Here is a 25,361-nt window from a genome sequence, read left to right as displayed (position 1 = left end):
GCCTTTGTAAACAAACCAGCCCAGCCCGCCAGGGTGCTTACCCTGGTGGCCGCGTGCCAAAGGTTGCCCTCTGTTATAAGAGGTTGTGCCTTTAAGGGCTGAGCTTCCTAGACAGAGTTCTCAGACACCAATTGGCACCAGGGTACAGAAGAAAGAAGAATTCTTGCAAGCACCACAAATGCCTCCTTAGTGAATATGAAGAAACCACCACCACTAAGTGTTAGTCACATTTCTGAACAAGGTATTTAGTTGAAGCAATTGTGTATAGTGCTTTGTTTTCTTTTTAAATTCTCAGAGCAGTGGTTTAAGTGATAGATTAATGCTATTTTCCTTGTTTGAGGTCTCACAAGGTCTTATGCATAATGATCTAGATTTGTTGTTGTTGTTCCTGTGCCCTTGGCTCTTGGTACTGTTTAAACAGATTTAAAGTGGCCATGTTGTCTCAAGTGGGCAAAATTGCAGTCAATGATACCAGTGTCTGACATGTTATTCCTACTGTTGTAACCTGAGAAGTGATTCCAAATAAACTGAAGATGGTAATATGACAATCTTAAGAGCAACAGTCCAGCCTTTTTATTTTTTTAAGTATTACATTGTTAAACCACACTAGTTCCTAGGAAATAAACTGAACTTTATATTACAAGAGTATGTGTAGCCTTTGCCATACCTACTGAAGTTCTGCTTTCCAATCAATACAGGAATTCTAGAACATTTAATGAAAATTAAACAGAGAAGGGGAACGAGGGGTTTGTATTGCTTTTGCTAATTATAATTTCCCAAGAGTTAAACTTTTTAAACAAGCCAGGACAGACAAATGGCTCGGGAGCTAACCTGAGACTTGGGAGACCCAAGAGAAGTTCCCTGTTCTGCCACAGACTTCCTGTGTGACTATGAGTAAGACACTGAGGGTGAAATGCTGGCCCCATTCGAGTCAATGGCAAAACTTCCACTAACTCCCATATAGCAAGGATTTCACCCTTAGTCTTGGCTTTGCCTCCATTCCCCATCTGTACAATGAAGATAATTGTACTTTCCTATATCCTGGGGGTGTTGTGAGGATAAATACATTGTTATGTGGTGCTCAGATACTAAAGTAATGGGGACCATGTAAGTACCTTAGTGTTAGCCCTGGCTGATCTCTCCATTGTGAACAGTCACCAGGCTGCTCTATTGGACCCAAACTTTGGATCCTACATGCTTTTGAGTCTGAGTAGTATCTAGACCAGGGATCGGCAACCTTTGGCACACGGCCCGCCAGGGTAAGCACCCTGGCGGGCCGGGCCGGTTTGTTTACCTGCTGCGTCCGCAGGTTCAGCCGATCGCGGCTCCCACTGGCCGCGGTTCGCCGCTCCAGGCCAATGGGGGCTGCGGGAAGCGGCACGGGCCGAGGGATGTGCTGGCCTCCGCTTCCCGCAGGTAAGCACTCAGGTAACTCAGTTTGGGTGTGTGGCACCCCCTGCTGTCATGTTGGGTGATAATAGGGCCAGGAAAGGCTGACAGGGTGAGTAGGTTAGGGAGTTGGTAATAGTTAAAGAAAATAACAGACTTAGCAAAAGCACCTCTAACCCACACACACTTAATTCAGACAAAAACACAAGAGATACATATATATGAAAAAACAACACACACTTGCATGACAGTTTTCTCTCCCTCTCTGAGAGCCATTTGAGTCTTATTGTCCTTCAGAGAGTCCAAGATGTACTTCTCCTTGTCTTCTCCCACATAGTCTTCGCGGGTTCTGGTCTCATCTCTCATTGCTAGACAGTCTCTTTGAACAGCAAAATCTGTTTCTTCCTGTCCTCCTGGAGTTTTCCCCCCATTTTCCAATCTTCTGTGTCTGTTACAGTGGTTCTGAGTTATTAGCAAGTCAATAGTCTTTAGCTGATCATTTCCCCTTGGACTTTGACAAAACAACAGGTTTTGACAACTGCATTGTTAATCATCAGTGATTGGGCTATCTATAACCATTGTTTGCCTTACTTCAGAAGTGTGAACCCTCCCAGGATTAAGGATTGGTCTACACTGGAAATTTACATAGGTTCATCGGTCAGGGGTGTGAAAAATCCACACCCCTGACCGATGTAGCTGTGCACCGAGTATAGACAGTGCTATGTTGATGAAAAATTTCTTCCATTGACCTAGCTACTGCCTCTCCAGGAGGTGGATCAACTACAGCAATGGAGAATCCCTCCCATTGCTGTAGTGTCTACACTGAGGGGCTGAAGCTGTGCTGCTGTAGCATTTTAAGTGCAGACATACCCTAAATTAACTCTTTTTACCCAGGTAGCAGACATGATAGACAGAGGTATGTATAATATTCACAAAAATAGATATCTCCCACATTCTTCAGAAATAAATAGGTGTGTTGCAGGCTGTAGTAGTTTTTACATCTGTCACAATGGCTTTTATTGTATCATAATATTTTACATTTATGTTACTGCAATTTTGGCTCTGTAATTTTGGCTCTAATTCTGGAAAAATCCAATACCTTTAGCAGATGTCAGAGACAAAAGCAATGCAGCTTTTACAGACTGGTCCTTCAGAGTCTGACACAAATAGGCAAAAACAAAACAAAAATGAACCAAACTTTTCAAGCCTTTAAAAACGTTTGGTTCACATTTTCGATGAAGGTTCTTGAATATAATTGGTTAGAAAAAAGGAAAACGAAAGCCACACTGTTAAAATATATCGTGGAACCTATTAATAAGAGCACAAATCTACGACGACTATGAGTCCTTATTTTGTTATCCTCACCCCCATTCCCTGTAGCTTCCCCCATTGTTTACTTTCATGCACTGTATTAGGTCTATAATTAGGCCCGCATCCAGAGAACACTTTTAACTTTAAGCACATATGTAGTACCAGTGAATTCAATGGAAATACTCATCTGCCAAAGGTTAAGCAAGTGTGCATGTGTTTGAAAGATTAAGTATCTAGGGCTCTTGTTTATTTTGTTTGTAAAGTGCTGAAAGCATTTAGTGGATTTTATAGAAATAATAATAAAAATAATAATATATTCCGTTGTTGTTTGCAGTGTTGGTGTAGCCATGTAGGTCCCAGGATATTAGAGGGGCATGGTGGAGGACGTGATATCTTTTATTGGACCAACTTCTCTAGGTGAAAGAGACAAGCATTTGAGTACCTTTCCCAGACCTGCGGAAGAGCTCTGTGTAAGCTCAAAAGCTTGTCTCTTTCACCAGCAGATATTGGTCCAGTAAAAGAATTATTATTTTTATTAGAGACAGTTTGCAAGTTATTAAAACCCTCTCTATTAGCACCTAAATAGGTAGTCCTCAAGGCCTGTGTATGACATCAACCGGCTTTCAGAATCAACAATCAAAGAACTAGCAGAGAACACATTTATTTCACCAAAAATCTCTGAGTTGGACTGGAACCCAGATCTCACACTATTTACCACCAACAGGGTGTTATCAGATTTTTCCTGAAAGCTACAACTTAGCCTCTTCTTGATTTTAGAATGGAAAACACCTTTAGCATATAAAGAAAGCAAACCAATAAGCTTCTCATCGGTCTCCTCCCTGATGGTCCCCTGCACCTCCTGGTGGTCTAGCAGACCCACTGGCTCTCCCCCAGATATCTTATAGCTGATTATTTTAATTTATGCTTTGTCTTTATATCTTTGGTTATTAGTTCTTCAAGTTACCACTTAGCATCTCTTATCTGCCAAAAGCTTTCAATTTATTAGAATTATTTGGTCTAGAATTCTATTTTTTAAAAGATACAATAGTTTATTATTCAGGCAAAAAAACCCGTTATCTCTTAAGCATGCTGTAGGGGATTTTCTCCTTGCTTCCTTTTTAAATTCTAGTGTATGCGTTTATGATGCTGATAAGATATTCTTTAGGAACCTGCATGCTGAGTTTGTGGATTTAATTTCCTAATTTTTCCTTTCAGGCAGGTTCTAACTTCTTTCTTTTAGGGAAAAAAGTTCTCGCGAGTTAATATCACAATTTCACCTCTCTGTATGATTCTCCTGAATGAGTGTCAAACTTTATATATTATGGCCACACATTGGCTCCACCCCACATTCTGAGCCAGCTCCCGATAGATAACACAGGACTAAGGGCATCATAAGGCCTTGCCTGCATACAAAAGTTGCACCAATTTAACTAAATTGGTTTCTAAATTGTACTAAATTTAGTTAAATTAATTTCTAATTATTAATAGTTACATAGGGTAGGGCTCCCAAGGCTAGTGTGAGGGTCAGTAAGGATCCCCAGGCGGGGGTCAGAGCTGTGGCCGACAGGGGTCGCAGAGCTAGGATAAGGGTTATTGGTGGAACTGTGCAAATTTCTCCCCCTTTCCCTCCACCTCTCTGAGATTCGGATTTCCAAAACATTTCATGTCATGCCACTTTTGGCAAATTGTTTCCAAAATTTTGTTTTGTTTTGACTGAAACATCAGAACAGTTTGTTTTACTCCTGGGGGGGGATTCTGCATGACTGTGCACCCACAGAAAATGCCTCTCCCCACCCCAGAATTCCTGTGATTTCCTGCAGAAAATGGGAAGACAACTATGCGGGGAAGAGGGACAGCCATGGGCGCAGTTGGGGGCGGGGGGATTACCCCCCTCCAAACCAAGGTGAGCCATAGGGGGACACATGGGGTTACATGCCACTGCCCCTCATCCCACCCCCACCCATTTCTGTAAGCACAGAGCTGCCCAGCTGAAGGAGGCTGCCTCTCGGCTCCCCTGACTCTGCAGCTGAACACTGCCGTGCCAGTAGTGCTCCCCTTCTGTGTGCTGGGAGCCTTCCTGTTTTCTGTGCAACAGTGAGTGCCCGCAGGGGAGCTGGGTAAGGGGGTGTGGAGGAAATGAGGGAAGGGGGTGGGGAAAGAGGCAGTGGGAGAAGGAAGGGATGTGGAATAGGGCAGGGGGAGGGGAATGTGGAAGTGAGTGGGGGATGGAGAAGAAAAGGTGATAGGGGAATTGTGTGGGGAAACGGGAGCCCCCTTGGCAGCAGCAGGGTTCCACTGTTAAGCAGTGGAACCCTCACCCTGACAGATCCCTACCCCCCTACACCTGGATACCCCTCATGAGCTCCCCACACCCAGATCCCCACCCACTGATCCCCAACCAGTTGCACCTCAACTCCCACCCCATCAAGCCCCACTCCCCCAACACCCAGCTCCCCCTGCTGAGCCCCAACCACCTTCACCTGCATTTCCCCTGCATCCAGAACCCCTAATGACTCTGTGCATCCAGATCTCCCACTGAGCCGCCTGCACCCAGATTGTCCCACACAGAAACCTCTCACCCCACACCTGAATCCCCTGACACTAAGCCCCGGGGTGTTTCTGGGGCAGGCCTGGCCTTTGCACAGTGTCAGGGTCAGGTCCCTGCACCGGGAGAAGCTGGGGGCTTCAGTGTGATCTCTCACCTCAATGCAACCAGTGGCCTGTGCTCCCCACTGCCATGCTGGAGCCACATGTATTTATATAAAATTTGCAGAATCTTGCAGAATTTTAAAATATTGTGTGCATAATTTTTAAATTTTTTTGCGCAGAATTCACTCAGGAGTATTTGTTTCAATGTTAACAAAAGATCTCCAGTTACTCCAAAACCAGAGCAGGAGGAGCCCCCTTGTAGCCTTTAGCCCACTGGCTAGGGCACTCACCTAGGATGTGGGGGGAGACTGATTCAAGTCCCTGCTCTACAGCAGGGACCTGAACCACAATGTCCTCCCTCCCAAACCCCAGGCTACAGGGTATTCTCTAAGTTTCTTCTCTTGAAGCTGTTCCACTTTGTATAAAATACTTGAATAGTCATTCAGCCAGACACATTCAGGCTACGTCTATAAATAGCTGGGAGGAGCAATTCTCAGTTTGGGTAGATGTACACACGCAAGCTCTGCTTGAGCTAGCACACTAACATTAGTAGTGTGCTCATGGTGGCACAGGCAGCAGCTTGGACTAGCCACCCACGAGCAACCCCACCTAAGCTCCTCGGTACATACTCATCTGGCTAACCTAAGCTTTCCCCCCATGCTGCCACCGCCACACTGCTATTTTTAGGCCACAGCTTGAACATATCTACCCAACATGGGAATTACACCTCCTTGCTGTTGTGTAGATGTACCCTTAGTGAGAATGACTCAGACCCAGTTGTTAGGGCATGCACCTGGGAGGGGACACCTGCATTCCAGTCCCAATTCCACTGAATATGTAAGGGTTAGGGTCAGTAGGGATCCCCATGCTTGGGTGATGGTTGGAACTGATAGGACTTCCTGCCAGGAGGGTTCCCTGACCTAAGGTCAGGTTACAGAGGGCTGGGACCCCAGGCTAGGTTTAGGAATGTTAGGGCTGAAAGGTATCTGCTTACATTTCATTGAAAGACTGTGAAACATACATGGAAGAAGAACAGGAGTACTTGTGGCACCTTAGAGACTAACAAATTTATTAGAGCATAAGCTTTCGTGGACTACAGCCCGTTCTTTTTGCGGATACAGACTAACACGGCTGCTACTCTGAAACCATACGTGGAAGAGTAATATTAGGAAAGTAGTCCATGTAAGAAATTGCTGTAGTTACTACAGATCTTACGTTATCATTAATGTGAGGCAAAGAGGTCCATGCAATTTCGAATGCGAGGGGATGTGGTTCATAATGCAATCTCTATTAAGATATGAAAAACAATTGGGAACTCATCAGGACACGTAAGCAATGCCTGAGCCTGAAAATTGTCATTCATTTCAGAGTTGTCTAGTAGTCTGACTCAGTCTTAAAGCAAATGGCAGCAAAATAAATTATGCAAGCTGAACTGTTTCAAAAGCCAAGCAATGTATGTATGTTACTTAAGGAAGAGTTACAGATGGTATCTAAGTTTTAAAGAGGTCAACTTAAATAAAAAGTATTTATGCCAGTGCTGTCTGCAATAGTTATCTTAGGAATCTAGCCTACACTCATTGATTATGGTATGAATATGCTCAAGTTCCTTCAATCACTCTACTTCTAAACTAATGAGTTATATAAATTAAATATGATGAAGGGGGCAGACTTGATAATTTATGCATCTAGTACAAGGACCATTTCCAGTTAGGATTATTATTAGGTAGGTTCAGGGGTGGCCCTAGACTAGCTGCCAGCAACTGGTGCCCTAGGCAAACCATGCAATCGGTGCACCCCCGCCCCCAAACCCTAAGGGCAGATCTAGGCTGAGGTTTTTGGTAAACTGGGAAACATTTTGCCCCTTTTTTCCTTTTAATGTTTTGTAAGCTTTTTTTTTTTTAAACAGAGGCTTAATTATTCAGTTTGTCCATCCGTCTGTCTGTCCATCCAATGTTTCTGAGATCAGATAAAATAGAGACACGAAATTTTCAGAATAGATTTTTACACGACAGCTAGATGATTTCAGTCCCATTTCAAATAAAAATGCATTAAAATGTTAATTATTTTTATTATTACAAATCCAAAATCATCCATTACGCTATCATGTTTTAGCTGCCATTATGACGACATCCAATATAGAAAGAAATAAGAAAACTCTTCAATGAACTTTAACCTGTATTTACAAAACTCTCCGAATAAAAAAAACCTCTGTGCTCTTAAAACATGACTTTTCTTGCTTTAAGGTTTGAAAATTCAGCCACTAGTTCTTTTAGATCCAGTTTTCCAGCTATTTCATGCTCCATTGACATTCTGGCAAGTCCAACAAGTCTCCCTTGCACCATTGTTGAACACAGATATGAATGTTTTTATCAATTTTAACTTTGAGAAGCTACGTTCCCCACTAGCTACGGAAACTGACAAAGTTAAAAGAATGCGTAGAGCTATAAAAATGTTTGGAAAACTGTCTGTGAGTTTATTTTCACAAACAAACGTCAGTACTTCTTCAGGACTGGAATGTTTAAGTCATCTTGAAAAAGCCTGAAGCTCACTACACAAATCTGTAGCATCAATGTCTTTTGAATTTTCATGAGTCAATACTGACTCCAGTTTTATACAAAATTATCTTACCTGTTTTGCTGTTTTCTTTTGCAAGCTGTGGATATCATATAGACAGCCAAATACTGACTCTAGCTGCTGCATCTGTTGAAATCTTTCGTCAACCGAGTGATTAGCAGTATCAAGGACTGCGAAGTAGAAATTAACTTTGAACCTTTGTTTTGGGTTCTGAATGGGTGTGTCTCGTCCTTCATATGAAAATTGCTGTTTCTTTTTCCGAATGCAAACTGTCTCTGGTTCAAATTCTCTCAGAAAGTCTATTTCTCCAGCAAGCTCAAGAGAATCTACCAGTGTTCTTTCGAACCCTTCATCACTTCTGAATTCCTCCAGAATATTTTTAGTTTGCTGCAGTTCTTTTCCTGATGATGCTTTCTAGTGAGGATAATCTCAAAAAGGATATTATAGCACAAAATGAGTGAAATCACAAATTTGAACTTGGAAAGGCCATTTGAAAGAGCTTCTGCATCTGAACGTGCCATATTGCCAGATGATCCAGTAAAGGTAGTATCATCAGAAATTTCAATTAGGGCATCATAAATGTTTCCAAGTTCATAGCGAAGAGGCTTCAAAGCATCAATGTGACTCTCCCATCTTGTCTGACTATGTGGTTTCACAGTTAGAGAATTCACATGGCAAGTCAGAATCTCCCAACGGCGTGTTGAGCCTGAGAAAAACACATAAACACATTGCACCAGGTCAAAGAAACTGCTTGCCTCCAAACAGCATCTAGCAGCATCATTGACAACCAAATTCGGAGAATGCACACTGCAAGGAATGAGAAAAGGCCCTAGGATTGATTTCCATCATTCTCCTTTGCACACTATTGTCTTTACCCTTCATATTACTCCCATTAACATAGCCTTACCCATGTAAGTTTTCAACAGATAATGACATTGTTTCAAGGTCTTGTAGAATAGTTTCAGTCATAAATGCTCCAGTCATCTCCTTCAGTGGTACGACACCCAAAAAATGTTCCTTTATGAGCACTTCAACATTATCTTCATCTGCAGACTTTTCCATATCCACAAAACAAATGATCATTGTCATTTGTTCAATATGACTCACATCTGGTGTAACAGTCCAGTATTATTAAAAAGTAGTTTGCAGAATGGGAAGCTTCTACAATTATCTTTTTAATGGCATTTGCTAGGATTTGAATCAGTTCATTCTACATATTTTTTCCTAAGTAATGAACCTGTGTTTCATGATCAGTTATTTTATGTAGCTGTTCCTTCATGACTGGATCAAACAAAGCTAGGTATTCAACAAATTTTAAAACGTTTCCATTACCTGGAGTGTATAATTTTTCATTTCTACCGTGGCCGCAGAATGCTAAATTTTGCCCACCGAGAACTCTCACTAAAGCAATCAGACACTCTAATATTTGTTGCCAATATTCTTTTTTTCTTGATCACACGTAAATTTTCTTCATCAATAGTTTTTCCTTTTTTCAATCATAATTCAAGTTCTTTCCAATTTTGAAAACATTCCAAATGTTCTGTACTTCTTTCATGTGAAGAGAGAATTGAAGATATGTTTTTCCAGTCCTTTGAACCATTTTCAGTAAGCAATGTACCAATTGCTTGATTTCTAAACAACTTGCAGCAAAAGCAAAACACAGAGTCCTTCAACACTGAATATTGTAACCAGTTTCAATGAATTTCTTCCCTATTAATGAGTTTCCTCTTGTAATGGTGAGCAGAAAATTTTCTTTTATTTCCATCCTTAGGGAAGGGAAATTCATGAATTTGTTCGGGTTCATGTTCCACGAGAATTTGCCGCACACTGTCATCACATCTGGGCCATGAAGCTGGGTCTACATACTGTAACTTGTTTGTAACTTCCTCATCCTTTCTTCCTTCTACTTCATTTACTTCAATTTCTGCATGTCTCTCTGAAGGTGAATACATTTTCTCCACTTCCATATCAGTCTGATGCTGTGAGCTGCCTTCATCTAGAAGTAAGTTTCCATCATCTTGAGTTTCCAAACTGCTTCCATGCGGATGTGAGCTAACCTCCTCTCAAAGTAATATATCTTCATCTGGATGCTGCGAACTGCTTCCATCTTTATTTGGATTAAAGAGAAGATATTTCAAGAAGGATCCCTGCTGTTTTGCTTGGTCCTTTTCCTTCTCAGCCTTTCATTTATGATACTCAACTCCTGAGGGTTTTCTTTTTCCTCTTTCTGCCATGGGGCATTTGAATATTGTTATGTACTAACTGTGCTCCCGACTGCAAGCATTATAGCGTTAAAGATGGCTGACACACCACATGGTTGGCAATTTAAACCACATTGCAGCCATCCCAACATGTCTTTTCACTGTTTAAAGGTTCAATGATTAATAAAATACAGTTACTTACGTATTAAAACAGTTAGTTACAGCGTTTACATGGAAACAAAATGACCTTTTTCGACGTTATAACCCGACATCAGTTGTTTGGAAAGTAATCCCCTTCCTCACGGTTACCTGCTTGGAGTGTGACATCATCACTTTTGTAGTCTATTAAGTGTTAACGCTGTTACTTTTCTTGTATGGACCTTATTTATTACATGTTAACCAGTTATAACAAAGAAAAGTTCATAATTATATAGCCTGATAATAACGCTAAGGTTTAATAACACTTAAAGATACTCACACTTTGGATTTATAATGTTGAAAGACATTATTCTTTATTCTTTGGCACTGAGAAACACAATTTTCCACAGTATTCGCTCGATTCTAAACCATCTACCTGTAACGTGTGTTAAAATGACCGTTTGAAATGTATCAACTCACGATATCTCCGCTCCACATGAATTTCTGGTTATGCGACCTTGATGTATATTCGAGTGAGTTGCCGCTGGCAGATGTGTTTCATTGTGGCTGAGTTCTTGCTTATCAAAATTGCAGAGTGGGTCATCTTGACCCTACATCGCAAATTGAAAAAAAAATTGCTAAAATATTATTTATTTTTGCAGTAAATAAAAGATTTGGCATATTAATAAATTCTCAGAAATGTAGAGAAATGAATTATAATTCATATTCCCTCTGTACATGCACAGGAATTGAAATAATGACATCTCTGTTATTTTATTTCTATTTTTTTCATCTTTTTCATATTTTTTTTCAAATTTGATTTTTTCCCCCCTCGAATTTGGCACCCCATTTAACTTGGCACCCTAGGCAACTGCCTAGTTCATCTATATGAACAGGCCACCCTTGGGTAGGTTAAGAAATGAGACTGCAAACAAACTGAAAGGTTTTATGGTTTCCATAGGTGAAGTTATGGAAGACAAAAGACTGTTTTGGATCTTCTGCCATGTGGGACAAGTGTGCACATTTTTAAACAGCACAATTGAAATGCCTACAAGCTTCACTGCTGCCTATCTGAAATTGGAACTGTTCAATGCACGTGTACATCCCTGTGTTCAGTGTTTTATTTATGATGAGGAAAGATGAGGCAAGAGAGGAGGAGCCTCAAGAGAGAAGGTGGGATTTCACAGAAACAGAAAAATTACAAAAAAAAGTCTCCAAAGTAAGTGAGTTTAGAAGGAAGAGCACCTGAGACATAAGCCCTTGTATCAGAGGCCTGGTATGAGGCCTGAACTAAAGTAGTGGGCAAGTTTTGCTGATATAAAACAAAGTTAGCAAAAGTCAGGCTGTGAGCAAACGTCAGGCTCTGCCTGCTTGCAAGTTCACAGAACCTGGCAAGAACAGGGCAGATATTGCAGAAACACACATTCCTAAGAGCTCTCATGCAAGCACATTCCAGAAGAGTGGTACCAGAACATCCTGATATCCAGGATGGTGCAAAAACATTCCCCAAGGATAACCAGAACACACCCACTCTTCCTAAAAGATCAGATCAGCTCCCAGGGGAGGAGGTGACCAGCCCTCTGCGGAGAAAGAAGTGGTTCAGGACTATTTAGAAAAGCTGGACGAGCACAGGTCCATGGGGCCAGATGCACTGCATTCAAGGGTGCTAAAGGAGTTGGCGGATGTGATTGCAGAGCCATTGGCCATTATCTTTGAAAACTCATGGCATCAGAGGAAGTCCCGGATGACTGGAAAAAGGCTAATATAATGCCCATCTTTAAAAAAGGGAAGGAGGAAGATCCGGGGAACTACAGGCCAGTCAGCCTCACCTCAGTCCCTAGAAAAATCATGGAGCAGGTCCTCAAGGAATCAATTCTGAAGCACTTAGAGGAGAGGAAAGTGACCAGGAACAGTCAGCATGGATTCACCAAGGGCAAGTCATGCCTGACTAACCTAATTGCCTTCTATGACAAGATAACTGGCTCTGTGGATGAGGGGAAAGCAGTGGACGTGTTATTTCTTTTTGATAGGTTTCCCCCAGTAATCTTGGTGGCAAGTTAAAGAGGTATGGGCTGGATGAATGGACTATAAGATGGATAGAAAGCTGGCTAGATCATCGGGCTCAACAGGTAGTGATCAATGGCTCCATGTCTAGCTGGCAGCCGGTATCAAGTGGAGTGCTCCCAGAGTTGGTCCTGGGGCTGGTTTTGTTCAATATCTTCATCAATGATCTGGAGGATGGCGTGGACTGCACCCTCAGCAAGTTTGCAGATAACCTAAACTGGGAGGAGTGGTAGATACGCTGGAGGGTAGGGATAGGATACAGAGGGACCTAGACAAATTAGAGAATTGAGACAAAAGAAATCTGATGAGGTTCAACAAGGACAAATGCAGAGTCCTGCAGTTGGGATGGAAGAATCCCATGCACTGCTACAGACTAGGGACCAAATGGCTAGGCAGCAGTTCTGCAGAAAAGGACCTAGGGGTTACAGTGAACGAGAAGCTGGATATGAGTCAACAGTGTGCCTTTGTTGCCAAGAAGGCTAATGGCATTTTGGGCTGTATAAGTAGGGGCATTGCCAGCAGATAGAGGAACGTGATCATTCCTCTCTATTTGGCATTGGTGAGGCCTCATCTGGAGTACTACATCCAGTTTTGGGCCCCACACTACAAGAAGGATGTGGAAAAATTGGAAAGAGTCCAGCGGAGGGCAACAAAAATTATTAGGGGGCTGGAGCCTATGACTTATGAGAAGAGGCTGAGGGAACTGGGATTGTTTAGTCTGCAGAAGAGAAGAATGAGGGGGGATTGATAGCTGCTTTCAATTATCTGAAAGGGGGTTCCAAAGAGGATGGATCTAGACTGTTCTCAGTGGTAGCAGATGACAGAATAAGGAGTAATTGGTCTCAAGTTGCAGTGTGGGAGGTTTAGGTTGGATATTAGGAAAAACTTTTTCACTAGGAGGGTGGTGGAGCACTGGAATGAGTTACTAGGGAGGTGTTGGAATCTCCTTCCTTAGAGGTTTTTAAGGTCAGGCTTGACAAAGCTCTGGCTGGGTTCATTTAGTTGGGGATTGGTCCTGTTTTGGACAGGGGGTTGGACTAGATGACCTCCTGAGGTCCCTTCCAACCCTGATATTCTATGATTCTATGACAGTGTGATGAATGGAGACATTTTGATCAAACCAACATGTACAAGGAGATGGGTGATAGCCACATCAGGGGGCAGTAACTAACTATGTCAGAGAGGCAGTATGTAATTTATTTGTATCAGGGTATAAAGAGGTATCTCTGAGAGAGTGTCTTGGTCCAAACAAGGCAGGAATGGAAAGTTCCGCCATTCACTGAGCTGTGTCTATTGTCACGAGCATACATGTCTTAGTATCCTCATAGAGTCTGCCAGGTGCTATTACTGTGCTTTGTCAACAATAAACCTGGCCTGGTGCCTTCATACCTTAATGGATCTTGTGATCATTGGCACTTCGCTCGAAGTCTGCTGTGCCGACTGTGTGCACAGAGCTGGGGCAGCACACACGGAGAACACACGCACACAGCCAAACATCTAACAAAAGTGAGTAGTTTTATTTACTTCCTTCCAAGTTTCAGATTTAGTCAGTAGGGTAAGAGTTTGCAGTCTTCCTAATACACTGAGTTTGTTACTCTAGGACAAACCTAGAGTCACTGCTCTGCACCCACTTTATTGGCACCCATGTCATTTTGTCAGTTCTTTCAATAGGACTTTTTTCAGCAGTTGGGTCAGCTTCAACTCTTGCTGGCTTAAGGAGATGCATGTTACACCTCTGTGCCAGTGTGGCACTGGGCCAAAAGGGAACAGACCTTATAAGAGCTCAGGCAATGTTTCCATCACTGAAGTCTTCCAGCGGTTCTGTAAAATACCAGGGAGATTAAAGCGGTCTTCTTTTGGCAGAAGTCCCCACAAAGGAGCATAATCAATTTACTCCAGTCACAACCTCTTTTCAGCCAGTGCTTCTCATATGGAAAGTAACTTCAACTATCTACAGGCCTCCTAGTAGAAGGCACATTGCAGATGCCTTGCACTCTCACCACTCACTCTGTTTGTGCCAGAATCTGGCTCCACACTGCTGCCAGCACAAAGTGTCCCTTAGGGAATTCCAGGAAACTAGGTGCCTCAAGAGGTATACAGGAGAGAGTTTATGTTGCGCTCTTGAATAGCATGGTGCAATATCTCATCTTGTGCATCCAGGCTGGAGACAGACAAAAATCTGATCCTAGGCAACATCTGTGTATTTCTGCTCATATAATCTAAGGGGCAGACCCTCAGCTGGTGGAGCAGTGATCATTTACTCCAACTGATGATCTGTCCTAAGCATCTAAGATCACCTGAAAGTGCTCTGAAACTGCCATTCCCATAGATTACTGTAAAACAAAAGTGAGCTAGCTGGTGGTTTCTGCCTAGTTCCTAGTGGACTATCCAAGACACCCTCAAAACTGGTACTAACCTGCCCCCTTTCTTGTCATGTTCAGCAGAGAAGCCAAGTACTGAATTAGCATGGAGAAAGAACTACCCTCAAGATCAGAATAGAGACACATTGATGAGGACTGGTAAGGGATCTTGTAATGGGTACTGCTGTTCTATGCTTTTCACAAGTACTGAAATCAATTGTAGAAATAGAAAAACAAACATCAATATACTTGGAGTATCTCAGTGACATTACTTTTAATTTTTCCATGTGATCAAGTGATTTTTCTGGCCTCTCTAGGGTTGAAATTGTGCTCATACTGTGCATGAGATTTTGGAGTGCTACAGTTTATGCATTCCATTCATTCAATAGTCACCGGGGTGGTTTGAGCTCCAAAAATATTTTTGTGAACCTAGCTGTACTGGGGGGAAAAGTACATATATTAAAACAATTACAGCTGCATGCAGGAAGTCTGCAGGGTTTCGTAAAAACAGCAATTAGGAGCACTGAACTAATGAATTGCTCTGGCTTAATCAGCTTGCATTACTACATGAAAATCCTGCTGTCATGCATCTAGATAAAGATCCAAATTCATCTCTGGTGTGACGCCGCAAATCAGTGGAGTTAGTTCATACCAAGGATAAATTTAACCCACTTGGTTTATTTTTTCTGAGTTACATTTTTAGGGTTTATAAATATTAAATATAGATTCAAACTGTATCAGTGGGTGCAAATACAAAACACAAAAATCAACAGGAGTTGCACCTACTTACAGATCTGAACTAGCACCATTGAAATCAATGGAAGTTTTGCTGTTGACATTCAAAAGGAGAAGTGTCAGACCTGTTGCAAGGGAGGAATTGGGCCCACAACTGGTATCTGATCTTCAGGCCTTGTTTTGTGCAGTGCTGCTGAAGTGAGTCATGAAGGATGAATATGCAAGTAGGTACTGCAGCACCTGAGGAAGAGTGGGCCAGCTGAGGCTATCCCTCCCCATGCAACACCTCTTGAGCCCAGAACTGTGTTGGGGAGAGTGCCAACTCCAGAGGCAGTAGTATCCCTGCAGCCCCATCAATGCTCCAGTCTAAATCTGGAGTAAGCAGGTTGCAACTCCCTTGGAAGCTTCTATCCAAATTCAGCTGCAAGTCAACAGTGAGGTAACATTGTACGTATGAACCAACTAGGGGCAGAGCTCTTCTTGACCTGCTGCTCACAAACTGGGAAGAATTAGTAGGGGAAGCAAAACTGGATGGGAAGCTGGGAGGCAGTGACCATGAGATGGTTGAGTTCAGGATCCTGACAAAAGGAAAAAAGGAGAGCAGCAGAATATGGACCCTGGACTTCAGAAAAGCAGACTTCGACTCCCTCAGGGAACTGATGGGCAGGATCCCCTGGGAGAATAACATGAGGGGGAAAGGAGTCCAGGACAGCTGGCTGTATTTTAAAAAATCCTTATTGAGATTGCAGGAACAAACCATCCCGATGTGTAGAAAGAATAGTAAATATGGCAGGCGACCAGCTTGGCTTAAAAGTGAAATCCATGCTGATCTTAAACACAAAAAAGAAGCTTACAAGAAGTGGAAAATTGGACAAATGACCAGGGAGGAGTATAAAAATATTCAGGCATGCAAGTGTGAAATCAGGAAGGCCAAATCACACTTGGAGTTGCAGCTAGCAAGAGATGTTAAGAGTAACAAGAAGAGTTTCTTCAGGTTTGTTAGCAACAAGAAGAAAATCAAGGAAAGTGCAGGCCCCTTGCTGAATGAGGAAGGCAACCTAGTGACAGAGGATGTGGAAAAAGATAATATACTCAATGCTTTTTTGCCTCTGTCTTCACGAACAAGATCAGCTCCCAGACTACTGCACTGTGCAGCACAGCATGGGGAGGAGGTGACCAGCCCTCTTTGGAGAAAGAAGTGGTTCAGGACTATTTAGAAAAGCTGGACAAGCACAAGTCCATGGGCCGGATGCCCTGCATCCGAGGGTGCTAAAGGAGTTGGTGGATGTGATTGCAGAGCCATTGGCTATTATCTTTGAAAACTCATGGTGATTGGGGGAGGTCCCGGATGACTGAAAAAAGGTTAATGTAGTGCCCATCTTTAAAAAAGGGAAGAAGGAGGATCCAGGGAACTACAGGCCAGTCAATTTCACCTCAGTCCCTTGAAAAATCATGGAGCAGGTCCTCAAGGAATCAGTTCTGAAGCACTTAGAGGAGAGGAAAGTGATCAGGAACAGTCAGCATGGATTCACCAAGGGCAAGTCATACCAGACTAACCTAATTGCCTTCTATGACAAGATAACTGGCTCTGTGGATGAGGGGAAAGCAGTAGATGTGTTACTCCTTGACTTTAGCAAAGCTTTTGATACGGTCTCCCACAGTATTTTTGGCGACAAGTTAAAGAGGTATGGACTGGATGAATGGATTATAAGGTGGATAGAAAGCTGGCTAGATCATTGGGCTCAATGGGTAGTGATCAATGGCTCCATGTCTAGTTGGCAGCCGGTTTCAAGCGGAGTGCCCCAAGGGTCAGTCCTGGGGTCGGTTTTGTTCAATATCTTCATCAATGATCTGGAGGATGATATGGACAGCACCCTCAGCAAGTTTGCATATGACACTAAACTGGCAGGAATGGTAGATACGCTGGAGGGTAGGGATAGGATACAGAGGGTCCTAGGCAAATTAGAGAATTGGGACAAAAGAAATCTGATGAGGTTCAACAAGGACAAATGCAGAGTCCTGCAGTTGGGATGGAAGAATCCCATGCACTGCTACAGACTAGGGACCAAATGGCTAGGCAGCAGTTCTGCAGAAAAGGACGTCGCGGTTACAGTGAACGAGAAGCTGGATATGAGTCAACAGTGTGCCTTTGTTGCCAAGAAGGCTAACGGCATTTTGGGCTGTATAAGTAGGGGCATTGCCAGAAGTTCGAGGGACGTGATCATTCCCCTCTATTCGACATTGGTGAGGCCTCATCTGGAGTACTGTGTCCAGTTTTGGGCCCCACACTACAAGAAGGATGTGGAAAAATTGGAAAGAGTCCAGCGGAGGGCAACAAAAATGATTAGGGGGCTGGAGCCTATGCCTTATGAGAAGAGGCTGAGGGAACTGGTATTGTTTAGTTTGCAGAAGAGAAGCATGAAGGGGGATTTGATAGCAGTCTTCAACTATCTGAAGGGGGGATTCCAAAGAGAATGTAGCTAGGCTGTTCTCAGTGGTACCAGATGACAGAACAAGGAGTAATGGTCTCAAGTTGCAGTGCGGGAGGTCTAGGTTGGATATTAGGAAACACTATTTCACTAGGAGAGAGGTGAAGCACTGGAATGGATTACCTAGGGAGGTGATAGAATCTCTTTCCCCAGAGGTTTTTAAGATCAGGCTTGACAAACCCCTGGCTGGGATGATTTAGTTAGGGATTGATCCTGTTTTGAGCAGGGGGTTGGACTAGATGACCTCCTGAGGTCCCTTCCAACCCTATATTCTATGATTCTTTGATTCTATGTTGGTGGTATATGGGTCAGAAAAGAGGTTCACGTACTAACAGGAAAAGTAACTAACGGAAGAGTCCAAGATAAATCAGATCATCTCTTACACTGTTTATTTTTCCTGCTACACGCCCCCCCCCATCCACACACACACACTTGTTTTACACACCCACAGAATATCAAACTTGTGCAACTTAATCATATACATTGATCTTCTGACCAGTGTGCAGCGGACAGGACAAACTCTTCTCACATACACCAGCATTAGCCTGAAAGTCCCTGAATTCTGTGAAGTTACTCTGGATTGACATTGACATAGGACTGCAATTTGTAAATGGCACCACCAACCATTTACATCACTGCTGCAATTGACCAAAGGCATTTCAATGAACAACCTGGGTGAAAACCTGGACTCACTGAAGTCAATGGCAAAACTTCTATTGATTTCAAAGGGGCAAGATTTTCACCCCTTTATGCATGGTTTGGAAAGATTTGTACTGCCTTTGGGGAGCTAGCTGAATCTTCTAGAGATAGCTTTACCTGCTTACTTAATGATGCAGTAAAGTACTGCATTTTAAACAGAACAACAAACTTATCTCATTTATTGTTAGCAGCTAGACTTTGAATTGCATTGGAATGTGTATCCCCCTCCTCCTATTGAATTGAGGTCTAACAAAATATGGATGGTCCTTGTAACGAAAAAACTTTTCCACCAACTACATACACAAGATAAGTGCCAAAAAAAGGATAGGTATTTAGAAATTTGATCACCCTTTCTAGCACACAGAGAAGGAAGGCCCCCTAAGCCAACAAGCCAGAATGTTTAGCCAGGTTCTTTGAATATTAATCTGATCCTGAATAGTGTACAATCCAGTATGTGAGTGTTTTATTGGAACTGAGCATTAATAAAAAATATGTGTGTCAGATGCTGTTCACACACAGAGAGAATGCCAGATACAATGACCTAATTAAATCAGACTTGATTACTTGTTTAAAAAAAAAAGTTAGTTGCCAGCCATATCCAAGAAACAGGAATCATACATTTTGATTTACTGTAAACCAAAATGATTTACTGTTTGGAGCCCCACCTATGACCTCCTAGGCAGCTCAGTTACTGAAGGCATGTTGAAAAAATTACTATTTCCATGTTCATTGACAAAGCTTCCTTCAGTGATAATGTTGCAACATTTTCAAAACAAACAGATTAGTGGAATTCAGTGGTTATGTTAATTAAAACTACAATTCAGGCCAGTTAATTAATTTACAAAGGATACATGAAAGGCAGAACTGGGACCTCCTTCCAGCTTTCCAAGTGAGTATTTTCCTAATGTTTGCGTTAATACATAAGTGCAGGATGTGTACCATTCATTATACATTCATAAATCCCTGGTGCTAGATGGTCATCCCAACTCCTTCTTCCAGGCAATTAAAAAAGAAAAGTACAGAATAGTATAAAAATCTCTTTTTAGCTGAATTGGTGAAACCAGGTTGAAATTGTTTTGTAAACTTCCTCAACAATACTCATGGTTAAATTAAAACTTGCATCTATTCTGATATGAGGTAAATATAAAATAAAAATTGCTCTCTCTCTCTATCTGCATATGTAGGTGAGCAAAACTGAATATATGTGCAAATATGCCTACTCTTTGCAAATTCATCCCTTTGTCCATGATGTAAAAGATGTGATATCTGCATTCATGTTAGACTACTCAACTGGGTGGGTGAGGTTATGTGACCTGTGATGTGCAGGAGGTCAGACTAGATGATCACGATGGTCACTTCTGGCCTTAAAATCTATGAGTAAGTGTCATGCAAGTTCTACCACACACAAGTATTTGCATGTCCAAAGCACAAACAATAGTATGAGTTCACACACTTTTTCATAAACAAAAACAGGAGTATGAACTTCAAAAAGTCGGTAGAAACTTACCTCTCCTCCAGACTCACTGGTTAAACACTAAAAATTCAGCAGTTACATGGAAAGAGCTAGTCAATATTTTGTCCAAAAATTATATATCCTGTGAGAATATGCAGTTGTGTCAAAATCAAAGGTTTCTGAGGGGAAATATTGCCTGACTGTTTATTGTATTTTATTTTTTAATTTTCTAACTGGGAGAATCTAAAAGAAAATTGTTCAAGAATATCGATCAATGCAGCACGTAGCACAACAAGCCCTGAACTTGATGGAGACGTCTTGATGCTACTACAATACAGTTGATAAAGACCTGCCCCTAGGGGAGGAAGTTACTGAGTGATGATTTCAGTTTTTATATTTTGTATATGTGTGAGGTTGCAAGAGAGCAAGACACACAAAGCATATGCGTAGGCATGTGTATAAACGCGCTTCTCCCCCACTCCCACACCACACACCCCACTCCTTCCCCTCTACAACAACAAAAAAGAAATCAAATAAATAGAATTAAATCTGATTGTGATTTAACATTCCAAAAAAGAAATCTATTTGTGTCAAGACTAAAAATATCAAGGAGTCTAAATTTGAACTATAAAAATAAGAAGTTTCATGATTCCTGTTTGGCCTATTATTTGTTATTGAATACAGTGAAAGCAACCAGACTAAAAGAAAGTGCTAATCTATTAATACTGTATTTTGGCAATATCCAAAGGGGGGGGCTCTTTGGCAAGGGGCACCAAAGCAAGAAAATAAAAATTAGGTTTCATTGTGATTAAACAAACTCAATTGTTTTCTTTAAAATCCTGAAATTGTCTGATGTTCAGGGTATCCTTGATCTGCTCCCTTGTGATACTTCCCATAGAAAAACCCATCAACACAAAAGTCTAAATTTGTACAGAGAGATGTCTTATATTTGGCAAGACTGAATTATATCTTTGCATTAGTCTTCACCAAAGAAGATTACAAAGTAATTACTGTCTTGTGATTATTCCTTATAGAAAGAGAAGATATGACTCTGCCAGAGAGAAGCAGTATCTGAAAAAGGATCCGATTGAACAAGTCTGTAGGGGAAATTCCTGAAGTGACAAGGGTGTGGACAAGATGACCTATGAGAAGTTAGAGATAGCAAAACCTATGATGGAACTAAAACGATTAAATTAAAGTCAATAACCAGAAGTAGATAACACTCAACTCAGAGTCCTACTGTGACTAAAGACCAGCAGCTAGTGGATAGGGAAAACAAGGTACCTCTAAACTGTAGGCCCAGCTCACTAGTCCCATTGACAAGCTCTGGGGGCTTGCTCCAATCACATGCTTTGTTAAAAACCCCATTAGTATATGGATTTGTGTTAGTCAGCCAATACTATTCTCCCTGTCCCTAAGTGTCACACGATCATCTCACTCCCCATTCAAGTTCTCCAAAAATAGTTCAGCAATCTCTCATGGGATACCCATATAAGTAGCTTTTGCTCACACTCATTATGAAAGTGGACCACAGTGATGTACCCACTATCTTTTTCCCAACTCACTGAGCCATTCATCTTATTAAGCTAACACAGCTTTCATGATTGTACCTGTGACCACACAAGACTTCCTACTAAGTATGGCCAATGGGAAAACATGAATTTGTTTTCAAGAGAATGTCCTGCTGTAAAGGCACCAATCAGTCATAATGGGGAAAGAAGAGGTTGTCAAGCTTTAACCTGAAAATGTGACTGATGTCCTTGTGATGTGAATGACATAGAAGTTGGCCTGATTCACTAAAGACAACTGGGGAAAGAGTTCACAATCAATTTGTATTGAAGAGAATGAACTGTATCTTAGACCCTACCTCTGAGCAACCATATCCCACCCCTCTATGTCCAAAGGCAACGTCTTATAAACACTAATTGTCCTTAAGCTAGAACACTGGTTCCAACATAGACACAAGCAGAAATACATATAGATATCATAAGAAAAACATGTCTTATATCAAGAACTATATTGCATACAAGACACTATGTGAACATGGATGTTCTGGGATATTGGAAACAGCAAGATTTGGCCAAAGGGAGCAAGTTGGGGCCTGGCTTAGCCAGCTTTAACTTTGTTATGCAAATCAGTCATCATGGCAGCTCCCCACAGCACTTTCCTTGTGCAGTCTAGAATTTCAGTTTCCCAGAGTTGTGATCAAAGATAAATCAGCTGAGTGCTGTGACAAGACATCTGTTCAGCCTCCATCCTGCAGGTTTCCTCTATAGCACCTATGGAAGCTCCAGACAGACTATTCTCTCTGCCACTGTAATGTTTTAACCAGTACATTGAGACTGCATGCTACATAAACATCTGGCTTTCCATTTCCTGCTTGCACACCTTGAGTATGGAAGCATGGTCCAGCAGATAAGTCTGGGTCTCAAGATATCTGGATTTATTCCTAGGTTGTCCACTGCCCTGCACGGGTGCCATTTCAGATTTGCGGGTGAGGAAGAGACTTTAACCATGATTCCAGGGGATACTTAGGCACTTGAAGACTCTAGTTTTTTGGCAGATAACTTAGCAATTAGCTGACAGGAGCATTGTATATAATTCCTACAAAAAAGAAAGAAAATTAAAAAAAAATTAGACCCACTCAGCTCTAACACTAACATGGTCTGATGTCTTGTGGCAAGTCACTTAAGGGACACTGATTAGTTAAAAATTTTAATGTATATTCTTACTTTGTTACTAACTCTGTGGAGATAGAGCCTCCATCAGGACCTGTGGTTTCTATCTCAGCTCTGGGAGGCGAGTGGGGGGTCTAGTGGGTTACAGCAGGCGGTCAGATACCTCTGGATTCTATATAAGAACATCTGAATTGGCCATACTGGGTAAGACCAATGGTCCATCTAGCTCAGTATTCTGTCTTGTTTTCTAACAGTGGCTAATACCATGTGCTTCAGAGCGAATGAACAGAAAAGGCAATCATCAAATGATTCATCTCCTGTTGCCCATTCCCAGCTTCTGGCAAACAGCAGCTAGAGACACTCAGGACATGGTGTTGCATCCCTGCACACCCTGGCTAATAGCCATTGATAGATCTATCCTCCATGAACTTATCTAGTTCTTACTGGAACCCTGTTATAGTTTTGGCCTTCACATCATCCCCAGGCAAAGAGTTCCACAGGCTGACTGTGAAGAAATGGAGTTTCTTTCTTTTGTTTGTTTTAAATCTGCTGTCTATTAATTTCATTGGGTAACCCCTAGTCCTTTTGTTATGTGAAGGAGTAAATAACATTTCCTTATTCAATTTTTCCACACCATTCATGCTTTTATAGACCTCTATCATATCCCCTCTTTGTCATCTCTTTTCCAAGCTGAAAAGTCCCAGTCTTTTTAATCTCTCCTCATACAGAAGGTGTTTCATATCACTAATAATTTCTAACAGAGGGTCCTGTGGCACCTTTAAGACTAACAGAAGTATTGGGAGCATAAGCTTTCATGGGTAAGAACCTCACTTCTTCAGATGCAACAGAAGAAGTGAGGTTCTTACCCACAAAAGCTTATGCTCCCAATACTTCTGTTAGTCTTAAAGGTGCCACAGGACTCTCTGTTGCTTTTTACAGATTCAGACTAACATGGCTACCCCTCTGATACTAATAATTTCTGTTGCCCTTCTCTGTACCTTTTCCAAATCCAATATATCTTTTTTGATATGGAGTGACCAAATCTGCACACAGTATTCAATATGTGGGCGTACCATAGATTTATATAGAGGCAATATGATATTTTCTGTCTTATCTATCACTTTCCTAATGATTTCCAAAATTCTGTTAGCTTTTTCGATTGCCACTTCACATTAAGCAGATGTTTTCAGAGAGCTATCCACAATGACTCCAAGATCTCTTTCTTGATGGGTAACAGCTAATTTAGACCCCATCATTTTGTATGTATAGTTGGGATTACATTTTGCCATGTGCATTACTTTGCATTTATCAACATTGGATTTCATCTGCCATTTTATTGCCCAGTCACAGTTTTGTGAGGTCCCTTTGTAACTCTTTGCAGTCAGCTTTAGATTTCACTATCTCAAATAATTTTGTATCATCTGCAAATTTTGCCACCTCACTGTTTACTCCTTTTTCCAGATCATTTATGAATATGTTCATCAGCACTGGTCCCAGTACAGACCCCTGGGGGACATCACTATTTACCTCTCTCCATTCTCAACACTTATTCCTACCCTTTGTGTCCTATCTTTTAACTGGAGTGCCTGGCAATGCTTTCAGGATCATCTAACAATCCTTAATTTAATTTAATGACAAGCCTTTTGTCATCTTAATCACCCTGCGTCTGTTTATAAACAAACTCCCTGCCACAAGGTGGAGGCTGGAAGCAACACAGAAGTCACCACATATCACGCTTATGCTGTGTTGCAGTTAAGAGCTCTGTCTGGGGCCAGGGTGTGCACTGTGAGCAGACTTCAGGTATGAAACTGGGTGGGGGCTAGAGCCCTCCCAATGCTCCCTAAATGGCACATCTGCTGCCCTACTGTGTGATATTGGGACAGTCACTCCATCTCTTTGCCTCAGCCTTCCCACCCTTTGTCTACTGAAATTGTAAGCTCCCTGGAGCAGTGAGTGTCCTTACTCTGGGCATGTACAGCACCCAGTATAATGGGGTCTCAATCATGATGCTCTAGGATTAGGATTGGAAGAGACCTCAGGAGGTCATCTAGTCCAACCCCCTGCTCAAAGGACCAACCCCAACTAAATCATCTCATAGCAGGATGCTCCTACTAATGCAGCCCAATATGCCGTTAGCCTTCTTGGCAACAAGGGCACACTGCTGACTCATATCCAGCTTCTCCTCCACTGTAATCCCAGGTCCTTTTCTGCAGAACTGCCACTTAGTAGCTACTGGTGACAAAATATTGGCCAGCTCTACTGTGAATTAAATCTCTGGGTCTCACCATGTACAGCTCACTATATACAACTCAGTGAAGAATCTGTTCAATCTGGATTAGAAGCATAAGAAGCAATTAAGATGATAGGCTGTATTAGGAAGTGTGCAAAACATAACAAAAATTATTATATGGTTCTCTTAAAGTGATACTACGATACAGCCTCACCTTGGATACTGCATTTAGTTTTAGTTATATCATCTTAAACAATTCAGAGAAGGGCAACAATTATAAATTTCATGTGAGGAGGAGGGTTCCACATGAAGGTTAGAAAGATCAGGAGTTAAATTTTCAAAAGCATCTTAATTACATGGATCGTACACGTGCCTATCACAACATGTGGTG

General features: G+C 41.9%; 1 long non-coding RNA gene across 1 annotated transcript; it reads left to right on the top strand.

The window, feature by feature from the left end:
- Positions 1 to 23,444, top strand: LOC112061092 (uncharacterized). The gene is made up of 3 exons (XR_002890098.3): positions 1 to 241; positions 14,768 to 14,845; positions 21,097 to 23,444. It is a non-coding gene; the product is annotated as an uncharacterized LOC112061092 (long non-coding RNA).
- Positions 23,445 to 25,361: the final 1,917 nt, after the last annotated feature.

Source organism: Chrysemys picta, chromosome 3 (genome assembly GCF_011386835.1).
Source record: "Chrysemys picta bellii isolate R12L10 chromosome 3, ASM1138683v2, whole genome shotgun sequence".
Classification (NCBI taxonomy): domain Eukaryota; kingdom Metazoa; phylum Chordata; order Testudines; family Emydidae; genus Chrysemys; species Chrysemys picta.
This window is presented reverse-complemented; position numbering and strand designations above follow the sequence as displayed.